Source organism: Miscanthus floridulus, chromosome 1 (assembly GCF_019320115.1).
Source record: "Miscanthus floridulus cultivar M001 chromosome 1, ASM1932011v1, whole genome shotgun sequence".
In the NCBI taxonomy this organism is placed as follows: domain Eukaryota; kingdom Viridiplantae; phylum Streptophyta; class Magnoliopsida; order Poales; family Poaceae; genus Miscanthus; species Miscanthus floridulus.
The window spans coordinates 95,973,247-95,985,845 of record NC_089580.1 but is presented as its reverse complement, the minus strand read 5'-3'; the positions used below and the strand labels follow the sequence as shown (position 1 = coordinate 95,985,845).

The following is a 12,599-nucleotide window of genomic DNA, read 5'->3' as shown; positions in this document are numbered from 1 at the left end:
TGCGCCTAGTCTTGATGAACGTTTTGGTACCTTGGCCGTCGCCGTTGGACTCACCGTCGGTGAGTTATCGCCGGTCAGCACGCGTGTCGCCAGAGTCAAAGCCGGAGGTTGAAGATGACATGTGGGGTCACCCTGTCAGCGACTGTGCAGTTCAAAATGAATTTTCTGTTTTTCAGATTTGAATGAATAGTGATGTAATTTGTTATTTTTGTGTAGATTGATTTAGAGCTCCAAAAATTATGAAATTTTTTGTGTGACCTCTCTGTGATGAATACTATTTAGGAAAAATGTGAAATATTGTTTTTCAGTACTTTTTGAATGTGATAAAAATTGCTCAATTAATTAATAAATGGATTTCCATGATATTTCTAGGCTTAATTAATTATCCAAAAATTATGAAATTTGTTTTGCCACTTACTTATCATGTGATGAACCTTTACTAAAATTTTGAGCTCAATTAGAATAAGTTGATTTATTTCATAATTTTAAATTAAATAATTAATTCATAAAAGCAAATAGTAACCTTTAATGATTTAGGTTTTGTTTGAAATTTTGGATTGAGTGATGACCTTGGGTCATTAGTTGATAATGATCCTCGGCAATTGATGAATGTGTTACGAAAAATATTTAGTTTGTTTGACTTGCAACGGTACCGCGAAGGAAAGTTATATTGAATTGTTAATTTTTGCATCCATCATCACGCATCATATTTCGTATCCCGCATCATGTTAAACATGACATTGTTATTACGTGTAGTGAACGAAGGTGAACACGTAGTAGTTAATCAAGTGGTTGAGGAGGTTAATTCGTCTGTTGAGGTCGTGTTGGATAATTGTGTTGCGACTCCGGAACCGGACTTTTCCGTAAACGAAGGCAAGCCCCGGATGCATACAACCCTACCTTGTGTTTTACAAATTGATTTCGCTTTTGGCTTTTCTATACTGCATTAAGTGATTAGGAGTTAAGTGAGAACCTAGTTGATGCACTACCAATCTTGTTTTCCATATCTACCTTGTTACCAGTTTTAATTCGTATATGCCTAGTTATGCTTAGTTATGCTTAGAACGATGAAAGTCGGGTGATTACCTGTCACCTACAAGTTTTAAATGGAACTTTGGTTACTTATGTTATCATATGATATGAGCATGGGGAGTAAGAAATCTAGACCAGGCAGACTCAGTGTGTGTGAGCCACAAGACATGGAGGTCTTGTGCGTGGGTTCTCTCCGCCTGTGTCGATTAAGGCCCATACCGTTGTTGAACCGCATGAGGTGAGACTTTGTAGTACTAATCACATACTCCGGTAAGCCTTAACTCAGCTATTCTATTACGAGAATGGCTACTCATGCACTAGGAGTGGAGAGATGGCGGAAATAGCGTGTACCCACGTGGCAATGGGCTAGATTGGTGGAGTACTGTATTCTCGGGTGGCGTGGACCCGTTCTTATTTTAGAAGATCCGAGGGTAGGTTGATATATGTAAGTCGGGGACCTACATATGTCGTGTGGTCTAGAATCCCCAGCTGGGTTTTTAATCGGTTCGAATCATCATTGCTCCTCGGTTATGGAGACTCACTTCTCTGTTCATCATCGTAGTTTAATAACTAAAACTTGAGAAAGGTTTGAGAAAGTGTTGTGTACGAAGTTTCATGATCTCAATACGGATCATGTCATCTTTGTATATGATTTTATGAAGCTTTATATGTCAAAATAAAGAACTTTGTTAAAAAGCTTTTACGTAAAAGAACTTCGATTATTGCTAAAGCCCTACCTTGAATCCCTGAGCCTGCATTCACTACTAATTTTTGACCCTATCGCATTGCTTCGCCTTGCATCAAACGTAAATCTGATGCAATAGGTGGCTAATATTGCATCAATTTTATAAATCTGATGCAATAGGTGCTCATTATTGTATCGAGAAGGAATTTGATGCGATAGTAATTCATGTCGATGCAATAGGTATGATCTATCGCATCAATTTCGTGCAAGAGATGCAATAGGTAGAAGTTATTGCATCGGACAAATTTTGTTGCGTTAGTATTGATTTTTGATGCAATACGTAGGAGGTATTGCACTTGTTTAGAATATGGATGCAATTAGGAAATACTGTTGCAATAGAATGATAGTGATAGACTCCGATGCAATATGTGACTTCTATTGCATCGGCTTAGCAGTGATTCAATGTGATGCATGGTTATTATTGCATCAAAAATACATTACAAGATGCTAAAACATATTGTTGGGTCACATATGATTCAAAGGCCCACGAAAAGGACGCACAAGACAGAGTCACCACCCACAACTTTAAGGGCCTGTTTGGATGAAACCCCGGAGAAGTTGTCTAGAAAAAAATGTTGCCTAAGAGTTGCCTGAAAAGTTAGTGATTTTTGCTTGGCTAGGCAAGTTTGAAAAAGAGAAATCACACTGTTCTAGATGATCCTTACATGATCATAATGAACAGTGTGATTTCTTTTTTTAATCTATGGATCAACTTTGTAACTAGTTTTTCTTCCTCATACTAAGTCCAAATCTGATGATTTTTTTTTCCTAAAATTTTCTAAAATCATTCTCTATCAATTTATTTTGTTGGTTTTGTCAATATATACATATGAAAAGTTTGAGCAATTTAAATTTTGAATTTAAAAAAAATACAACTTCAGAAAAGATTTTGGTTCCCCAAATGATTTCAGCTGAAAAAGTGATAAATACCAAAGTTGAATAACTCATCAAGATCTACAACTTTTGTATTGGTCATTTATTCATATGACAAAGTGGTAATGACATTGTTCACAAATGTGACACATCTCTCATAAGGTTTTATAAAATATATGAGACATATGTAAGATTAGTGAACAATGTATGCTAACAATTTGTCAAATGAAGAAATGACCAAAATAAAAGTTGTAGATATTCATGAGTTGAACAACTTTAGTATTCATCGCTTTTTATGTTGAAATCAATTTGGGTCTCAAATTTTGGTTCGAACTTGTTGTTTTTTAAAATTTCTAATTTGAAAGGTTCAAATTTTATCAAATGACAAGATGACGAAAATAAAAGTTGTATATATTAATGAGTTGAATAACTTTGGAATTCATCACTTTTTATGTTGAAATTATTTTGGGTCTCAAATTTTGGTTCGAACTTTTGTCATTTTTTAAAATTTCAAATTTGAAAGGTTCAAATTTTGTCAAATGACAAGATGAGCAAAATAAAAGTTGTAGATCTTGATGATTTGAACAACTTTTGTATTCATCACTTTTACATATGAAATCATTTAGGGTTTGAAAATTTGGTTTGAACTTATCAAATTTCAAATTTCAAATTTTAAAATATGTAAAACATTGTCACATCCAAGTTTGATCAAACTTAAATGCTGAAGCATGATTTTAGAAATTTTTAGAAAAAAAAACCATCACATTTGGAGTTAGTATGAGGGAGAACAACTAGTTATAAAGTTTACCCACGGATTAAAAAGAAAAATCACACTGTTCTAGATGATCCTTACATGATCATAGTGAACAGTGTAATTTCTTTTTTTAATCTGTGGGTCAACTTTGTAACTAGTTTTTCTTCCTCATACTAACTCCAAATCTGATGATATTTTTTTCTAAAATTTTCTAAAATCATTCTCTATCAATTTATTTTGTTGGTTTTTGTCAATATATACATATGAAAAGTTTGAGCAATTTAAATTTTGAATTTAAAAAAAATGCAACTTCAGAAAAGATTTTGGTTCCCTAAATGATTTCAGCTGAAAAAGTGATAAATATCAAAGTTTAATAACTCATCAAGATCTACAACTTTTGTATTGGTCATTTATTCATATGACAAAGTGGTAACAACATTGTTAACAAATGTGACACATCTCTCATAAGGTTTTATAAACTATATGAGACATGTGTAAGATTAGTGAACAATGTGTGCTAAGAATTTGTCAAATGAAGAAATGACCAAAATAAAAGTTGTAGATATTCATGAGTTGAACAACTTTGGTATTCATCGCTTTTTATGTTGAAATCAATTTGGGTCTCAAAATTTGGTTCGAACTTGTCGTTTTTTAAAATTTCCAATTTGAAAGGTTTAAATTTTGTTAAATGACAAGATAACTAAAATAAAAATTGTAGATATTAATGAGTTGAACAATTTTGGTATTCATCACTTTTTATGTTGAAATTATTTTGGGTCTCAAATTTTGGTTCGAACTTGTCATTTTTTAAAATTTTAAATTTGAAAGGTTCAAATTTTGTCAAATGATAAGATGAGCAAAATAAAAGTTGTAGATCTTGATGATTTGAACAACTTTTGTATTCATCACTTTTACATATGAAATCATTTAGGGTTTAAAAATTTGGTTTGAACTTGTCAAATTTTAAATTTTAAAATGTGTAAAACATTGTCACATCTAAGTTTGATCAAACTTAAATGCTGAAGCATGATTTTAGAAATTTTTAGAAAAAAAACCATCACATTTGGAGTTAGTATGAGGAAGAACAACTAGTTACAAAGTTTACCCACAGATTAAAAAGAGAAATCACACTGTTCTAGATGATCCTTACATGATCATAGTGAACAGTGTGATTTCTTTTTTTAATCTGTGGGTCAACTTTGTAACTAGTTTTTCTTCCTCATACTAACTCCAAATCTGATGATATTTTTTCCTAAAATTTTCTAAAATCATTCTCTATTAATTTATTTTGTTGGTTTTGTCAATATATACATATGAAAAGTTTGAACAATTTAAATTTTGAATTTCAAAAAAATGCAACTTCAGAAAAGATTTTGGTTCCCCAAATGATTTCAGCTGAAAAAGTGATAAATACCAAAGTTGAATAACTCATCAAGATCTACAACTTTTGTATTGGTCATTTATTCATATGACAAAGTGGTAACGACATTGTTCACAAATGTGACACATCTCTCGTAAGGTTTTATAAACTATATGAGACATGTGTAAGATTAGTGAACAATGTGTGCTAAAAATTTGTTAAATGAAGAAATGACCAAAATAAAAGTTGTAGATATTCATGAGTTGAACAACTTTGGTATTCATCGCTTTTTATGTTGAAATCAATTTGGGTCTCAAATTTTGGTTCGAACTTGTCGTTTTTTAAAATTTCCAATTTGAAAGGTTCAAATTTTGTCAAATGACAAGATGACTAAAATAAAAGTTGTAGATATTAATGAGTTGAACAACTTTGGTATTCATCACTTTTTATGTTGAAATCATTTTGGGTCTCAAATTTTGGTTCGAACTTGTCATTTTTTAAAATTTCAAATTTGAAAGGTCCAAATTTTGTCAAATGATAAGATGACCAAAATAAAAGTTGTAGATCTTCATGACCTCTACAACTTTGATGTTTATCAAATTTTCATTTGAAATCATTTGGTGTCTTAAAATTATTTTAGTAGTTTTGATTTTAATTTTTTAAAATTTAAAAATATTCCTATTTTTAAAGGTTCAATTTTGAAATTTTGAATTGTTGTATTTATTTTAGTTATTGTATATGTATATATATCTATAAAAAATATAATTATAAAATTTTGTACCGGGAATCTCGTGCACCGACGGGGAAACTTTTTTTTCGCGCCTGGCGGGCGCACTGGCGCGACCGCAAAACTGAAAAGCAGTCCAATCTTCCGTGCCTTTTCCCCCAAATCTCGCAACCTTTCCTCTCCTTCGCATTCCAATCGTCGCTCCCCACCACCATCGACTCCCTCCTTCCCTCACAGGTCACCGCCGCCGACTCCCTCGCAGGTCGCCGCCGTCGACTCCCTCGCAGGTCGCCGCCACCAGAGATCATAAGCAGGATGGTATTATAGGCTTGCTAACGGCGACGGCGACCTCACTCGTAGCTGCGGCGGCGGCGCTCCCACTCGCAGCGACGGCGACCGCAGGCAAGGAGTGCTCGAGCTGCGGCACCCCAACGCGAGATCGTGCCCCCGCCCCAGCGACGCCTGCAGCCTCCGAGGCTCTGCCGGCGCGTGCGGACCCCGCGGCCATCGCTCAGACCGCCGCCGCGGCCACCCAGGCCGGACGACGAACCGAATAGCCGGCCGCCCGTGCTGTCCAGGAGGTACGGCGTGCACTTCTCGGCGTCCAGCTTCATCAGGCGGCGCTCACCACGCTGCTCGAGTACTTCGGCATGCTCCGTCCAGATCCCGGCGACGGAACCCAACAGGCCGCCGCCACAGGTACGTGCGCCCGTCTACTTCGGTCACCCGTCAGCCGGCGGTCGGCGCTCGTCGGCCATGGACAAGCGCCCTCCCCCGCCGCGCCCATCCGTCTTGGCCTCCCGGCGGCCGGAGGTCGCCTTCCATGGCCCTGCTCCCTCCTCCGCCGCGGTGGCGTTGCTGCTTGCCGGACCTCGCACGCGAGGTACATCCGTCTCGGCCTCCCGTATCCAGACGGAATCGATTTGGTTCTCCATGATGTATTGGACTCAGGTCTCCATGACATGTTCGATTTAGGTTTCATCACTGATTGTTCTTATGTCCCGATGTCCTGATATGTACGGATGAGTAGTATATTAGGTGCGAATTTTGAAGTCCTATGCTCTGATTGCATTGCAGGCACGAGCTATCTCCCTGCCGCCACCTCCACTGATGGCTGCAGCAGTGGCTGCTCTGATGGAGTGCGGGGAAGGATCCGGCCTAGGCAGAGGCAGGCAATCGACACATTCTGCCTGATGGATGAGCAGCTACGGGACCTGCCATTGCAGCGAAGTCGTCCAGGAGAGCAGCATCCCCCTCAGGCTGTATCTTTTTTACTTAATCTGATGGGAATTGACTGCAATTTTTGCTTCAGCTTTTAATTATTTTGCTAAGTTTAATGATCCCTTGCCCTTGATGTGTCAAGTGGTTTTGTAGCTGCTAATTCTCTCTTGTCATAATGTCCAATTGTCCATGCATTTTCCCTGCTTGTTTTAGACACTGCTAAAATCTAAAACTAAACAGGATGGTATTATAGGCTTGCTGAATATATGCCTTTGACTATTTGTTTCACATGTTATACAGGTGAACATTCCTCGGACCAAAAAGACCTACTGCAAGAACAAGGAGTGCTGGAAGCATACTCTGCACAAGGTGACTCAGTACAAGAAGGGTGACGATAGCCTATCTGCACAAGGTGACTCTGCTACCTTTCTAAATCTAGTTTGCTATTTTGTAGTCCGTGGCAAGCTCATTATAGTTCATTTTCACTAGAGAGTTCATTTTGTTTAACTGAACATACAGAATTGTTTACACAATTCTTGTTTGATGACTACTAGCTAGTGATCATATTTTCACTTCTTGCAGGTTAGTGGCTTTGAAATTCCATTACAGAGATAGAATTACAATACTTCGAGGAAATCATGAGAGCACACAAATCATTCAAGTGTGAGTTTACATCTACTAGTATTTGGATTTTTTATTGCAACTCATTATTACTGTTGTTCTATATAACCTGCTGCTGCTTCTGTGGTACTGTGCTTCCTGTGTCCTCATCCTGGTGATCACACCTCGATCAAATCCTATTGGAATTGATAAATGTCAAAATCTCTTTACAAATGCATTTTATTGGACTTTTGCTGCAAGTACTGCAGCAGATGAGTTACTGAAACATTCCTGTACATTGCTTGTTCCATGCAAATGAGATTCATTGTGATTTTTCTCTCTTGTTGTAGGGCAGCAGGAGCATGGCTGAAGAGAAGAGCTATCCACAGCTGAATGAGGGGATCATGTCATCCCTCTCAAAGCAGTCGGTTGCTATGCACCTTCCTGGCATGACCTTGAGATAGTTAAGTCCATCTTTTTTTGCGTTGCAGTATGATTCTGGAAGTTCATACAAGCTGATGCCTTGGATTTTTCAAATACCCTGTGATAGATAAATATAGCCGGGGTTTGTCATCAATGGTAGCAATTCATCGCATTATGGCAGCAATTCATCACATTACTGAGCACCAAAACTTCTAATCACAATCAATATTTGGGCTGTCCTAGTGATAATACTGCTGAAGGTGCTATTTTCATATTCATTGACAGTAGATTTACATACTAGTTAGTATATTTGCCTGCATGGCTGTGCACAATCTTAATAACTGCGGATTCTAAATGCCTGTTGGCTGCACAGTTTGGGATATAAAAAATGACAAGTATGTATTCTACAGACTATACATGCCTTTACCAGATTAATTGAAAGTGTTTAATCAAGCTATGTAAATTAAGGTTGCAACAATCAAGGTTTACAACACTGAATTCATCATCATATATAGCATAACACCTATTCTATCATAGCTTGAAATAGCAAACCCCTATTCTGTTTGTCATAGCTTGGAATCATCTTTGGCAGTATCCCACAGGTCTCTTTTTATGTATGATGATGGGTCATGAAAACTTTGATTTACATAGGCACAGCTGTCCGTCTCTATTTGCTCTATTTACATAGGCATGTGTAGGAATATTTATTCAGTTTTATGTGTAGTGGAAATAACGCAGCAACTTATCTTCTTACAAGCAACATGTACATATTAGCTCTCCTTAGTTTATAATCATCAGATTAGTAGTGAATAAACTTTTACTTTTTGCTTGCCTTAGTCTGTCTTTTTGCAATGTCATATCAGGCTATTTTCTGAATGTATGTTCTATCTCAGACTCACACTATGTATTTGTTTAATTTTCAGGTTTGCAGTACTGATAATTTTTGTACATTGGTCCATGGGTGGAGTAGTGCTGGTGAAACCCTTGGCTAAGGTGGACAATCTTACTACTCATAGTATGCATTTGTATGTATGTTTGTTCACTTAACATGAGCAATCAGGAGTTCATGCCTTATGTGTTTATAGTTCGGCTTCAGTATCCATTCTATTTGTTAAACCCAAAAATATTGTTGTCTATCATGTGTTGTCTATGTTTTATTCCAACTTTGTGATCAACTATATATATTACTAATGCATGTCATTTTGACTTTTTCAGGAAGATCAACCTTGAGGGAGTCTTGGCAAGCTGAAATGAATCAAATATGGTGCAACGAGAAAGATGTCATGTTGATCTGTGCTAAGAGACATGTATTTTTGTTTATGATTGTCTATTTGTAGCATAAGTTAGTGGTTTGTAATGCAGTTCAACTTTGCAATTACCTATTTGGAAATAGGAAGGCATTTGACTTCCTTACATTGTACAAACTATTGAATGCTTATGATCCAAGTTATTAATATGATTGTCTTTTTGTGCCATTGAATTTTGTAATTTTATGAATTTCTGTGCAATGAATTTGATGCAATAATTGGTTGCCCTTCAAATCTCATGTCGATGCAATAGTTTGTATTGCATCCAAGCTCATGTCGATGTGATAGTTTGTATTGCATCTAATCTCATGTCGATGCAATAGTTCGAATTGCATCGAACATAACGTCAATGCAATAGTTCCTATTGCAACGAACCAAAATGATGATGCAATAGAACCTATTGCATCGAATCAAAATGGTGATGCAATAGATTATATAGCATCGAACCTAATATGGATGTAATATAGTCTATTGCATCGAACGATAGCCGTTGCAATAGATGTATTGCATCAACAAGATTTGGATGCAATAAGCTATTGCATCTCTCAATTTTGATGCAAGAGACAACGGATGGACGATGCAATAGCCGCTTCTCGCATCAAACGAGAAACTGATGCGAAAGGCTATTGCATCAAGACCACTTGCATCGGCTGGCATCAAACGAGAAATTGATGCGAAACCAAACTATTGCATCTATTTTAGACCTATAACATCAAAAATTGACCTGTGCAACAGGGTCAAAATTTAGTAGTGATTCCTGAGTTTATCTGTTTTTATTTCGGTTAAGTCTTGTTGAGTACTTTTGTACTCATGGTTCGTTGACCCTTGTTGCAGGTGAGCCTCATGAGCAGGTCTGTTTTGGACCTTGCTGCATGATTGTTGTTCCTGTCGATGATGATAAGTGAATGTGTGATCCTTGGGCAGGATGCTTATTTTGTGTATTATGTTTATGTTAATTATTCCACTCCACTACTACTATGGTTTGTAATAGTTATTGAATTTAGTGGTGAGGTTTGAAACTACTGTTTTATAAACTAAGTTATTATAAGACTTCCGCTGTTTTTACTCTGATGTATATATTTGAATAAATGTTGTAATACTGCAATGACTCTGTAATGTGATCCTGTTCGGAAATCGTGGATGATTCGGGGTTCCCCGAGGACATCCGACAGACTTCTTAAGTTACCAGGAACATATGCATAGTTGTCAAAGGTAGTTGGACAGTGACAAGTGCATGTGGATCCTATAATTTAGGAGGTTCTGCCACAAGGTCTGGCAAGGACATGTATTGATAACTTATGCTATTGATGGAGAAGCAAACCATGACCAATATTCTACTCACAATAGGGGTAAGTCAAGAGGTAAATGTATATATGAATAGTGCATAATAACTAATCATTGATCACTCAGAGCACTCCTTTCTATGGCATTAGCATGATTATGTAGAATATTAGAGGAATAATCCCAAAGTCATTCTAAATTATAACTCAAAGCATACATTGATTAGTGCAATTACACCTAGTAGTCATGGCTAAGATCAACTTCATGTCTACACATAAGGGATATTACTAAGGAAGATTTAGAACAATGTTTGTCTTCCTTCGTAACTAGATCCTACTTGTATACCTATATTCGGAGGGTGGACTACTGTGGGGGCTACAACCCCGGATACCCACAGTAGACTACATGGGCTGTGCCCCCAGGAGTGGTCCAGCCCATAAGACGAAGCCCTATGGAGCACGACGCTGCTTGGCGCGCCCCATAAGATACTGAGAAGATATCCTGAAGAAACTACGAGATCTGTTAGGATACGTTTGATCCCATGATTCATGTAATCTGTTATTACTTTCTGGTTATCTCCTAGATCTAACTAACTTGTAAGCCTGCCCCCCAGACTATATAAGGCGGGCAGGGACCCCCTCAAAACACATGCAATATCATACGATCGCCAATACAAACCAACAGACCATACGAGTAGGGTATTACGTTGTGCTGACGGCCCGAATCTGTCTAACTCTTGTGTCTCTGTTGCCTTCTTGTTCTTCATTACGCGCACCTCTACAACAAATCTACCATCGTGGGATACCCCTCTGTGGACTGCCGAGCATCTTTTGTCGACAGTTGGTGCGCCAGGTAGGGGTGTGCGTGCTATTTCTATGACAAACAAGATGGTACGTTTTGTAGGCTCTTCGTCCTCCCCAAAGCCTAGCTAGATCTTTACGATCGGATTGATCTCCTGGGTCATCAATGCTGACAAAGACAGAGAGATCATCGATCTAGTGCAGATCAATTCTGCACCGACCACACCAGCACCTACAACAACAGATCTAATCTTAGAACCACCTCTGAGGTCGTCTTTATCAACAACTCACTGCCTGCTCCCCCGCTACCCGAGGAAGCAGCTCAACAATGATAATCTGATCACATCCATTGATTAGGTTGGCCAGAAGCTCGCCGACTGCTTCTCCATCGTGGAATCGACTCTGACCACTCTGGTTCAGCACCGACCACCCTCTTATTCTAATCTATCGGAGGCTGATCAGGAAACTCTAGGGGTTATGGCCCTACCCTTTGGGCTCACCAGCATCGCTGTCTCCTACAAAGATGCCCTAAGGGGCAAATTTGCTGACCAGGTGGGAGACCTCTATCCTCTCACCGATCAGATCGCTGACCAGCTCTTGCTAATTGTCAACATGCTACAAATTAGCTAATGTCCCAAAGCATCCGTCCAAACCATCCTCGAGGAAAACCCAGACTCTGAGTCCTAGGGCTTTACGAAAACTGTCTCCAAAACCGTCGTCGTCTAACCTTCTTTCCCACCCTTTCGGGGAGGTGGGATTTCAATGTTAGCGTCGACAGCCCCCCATGGGATGGGGAAACCGACGAGGACCATGCCGCTCGTGTCAATAGGAGCGCCAACTGTGCGTAGCGTTGAGCAAATGAGGCCACCATCGTGCTAGTCGAGGCTGCCCACAATGGAGAACAACTCGACTCACAAGGGTGGCTATGCCCACTCCACCACAACCTCGATGATGAATTCATCCATGTCCACGGCCATAATGTTGGCAAGACTCCAAGTGCCAACTTGGCTGTGGCTGCTAATGAGCTCGCTCAACTCGAGCAAACGATGGAGGTCGCCAAGGTTGCCACGATGCTTAAAGCTGCACACTGCCAGGTCAACGAGCTGCACCAGGATCAGGGACCCTCCTACTCAACAAGCTCGATTCACCAATCCACCACTCCAAGATCCAATTGTTGCCCCAGCAGAAGCCATTTTGCTAACCAACATCATGATGACGGACAACCCCTCTAGGGGGAGCTAGGGGGAACCGCATCGACTACCCTCTCCAACATGACCAAGAAGTGGAACAAGATGTCCGAGCGCACATCAACAATCTCCAGGACGTGCAACATCATATCGATGGGCGCTGTTTCTCCCACCATGAAGAGGAAGTATGCCGGTGTCAAGAATACGAGCAAGAGTTCAGTAATCCTAGACACAGCCCTCTAGCCACTCAACACCGGCAGCGCTGTAGATCCTGACGGTGATGATCCCA

General features: G+C 39.0%; 1 long non-coding RNA gene across 4 annotated transcripts; it reads left to right on the top strand.

The window, feature by feature from the left end:
- The first annotated feature begins 6,209 nt into the window (after positions 1-6,209).
- On the top strand, positions 6,210-9,210 carry LOC136490042 (uncharacterized). 4 transcript variants are annotated; one of them, XR_010767483.1, is made up of 4 exons: positions 6,210-6,374; positions 6,569-7,124; positions 7,295-7,375; positions 7,663-8,806. It is a non-coding gene; the product is annotated as an uncharacterized lncRNA (long non-coding RNA). The 4 variants fall into 4 exon arrangements; XR_010767482.1 differs by lacking the exon at positions 6,210-6,374 and adding an exon at positions 8,951-9,210 and having other exon boundaries at positions 6,456-7,124; positions 7,663-8,728; XR_010767486.1 differs by lacking the exon at positions 6,210-6,374 and having other exon boundaries at positions 6,456-7,124; positions 7,663-7,775; positions 8,659-8,782.
- Positions 9,211-12,599: the final 3,389 nt, after the last annotated feature.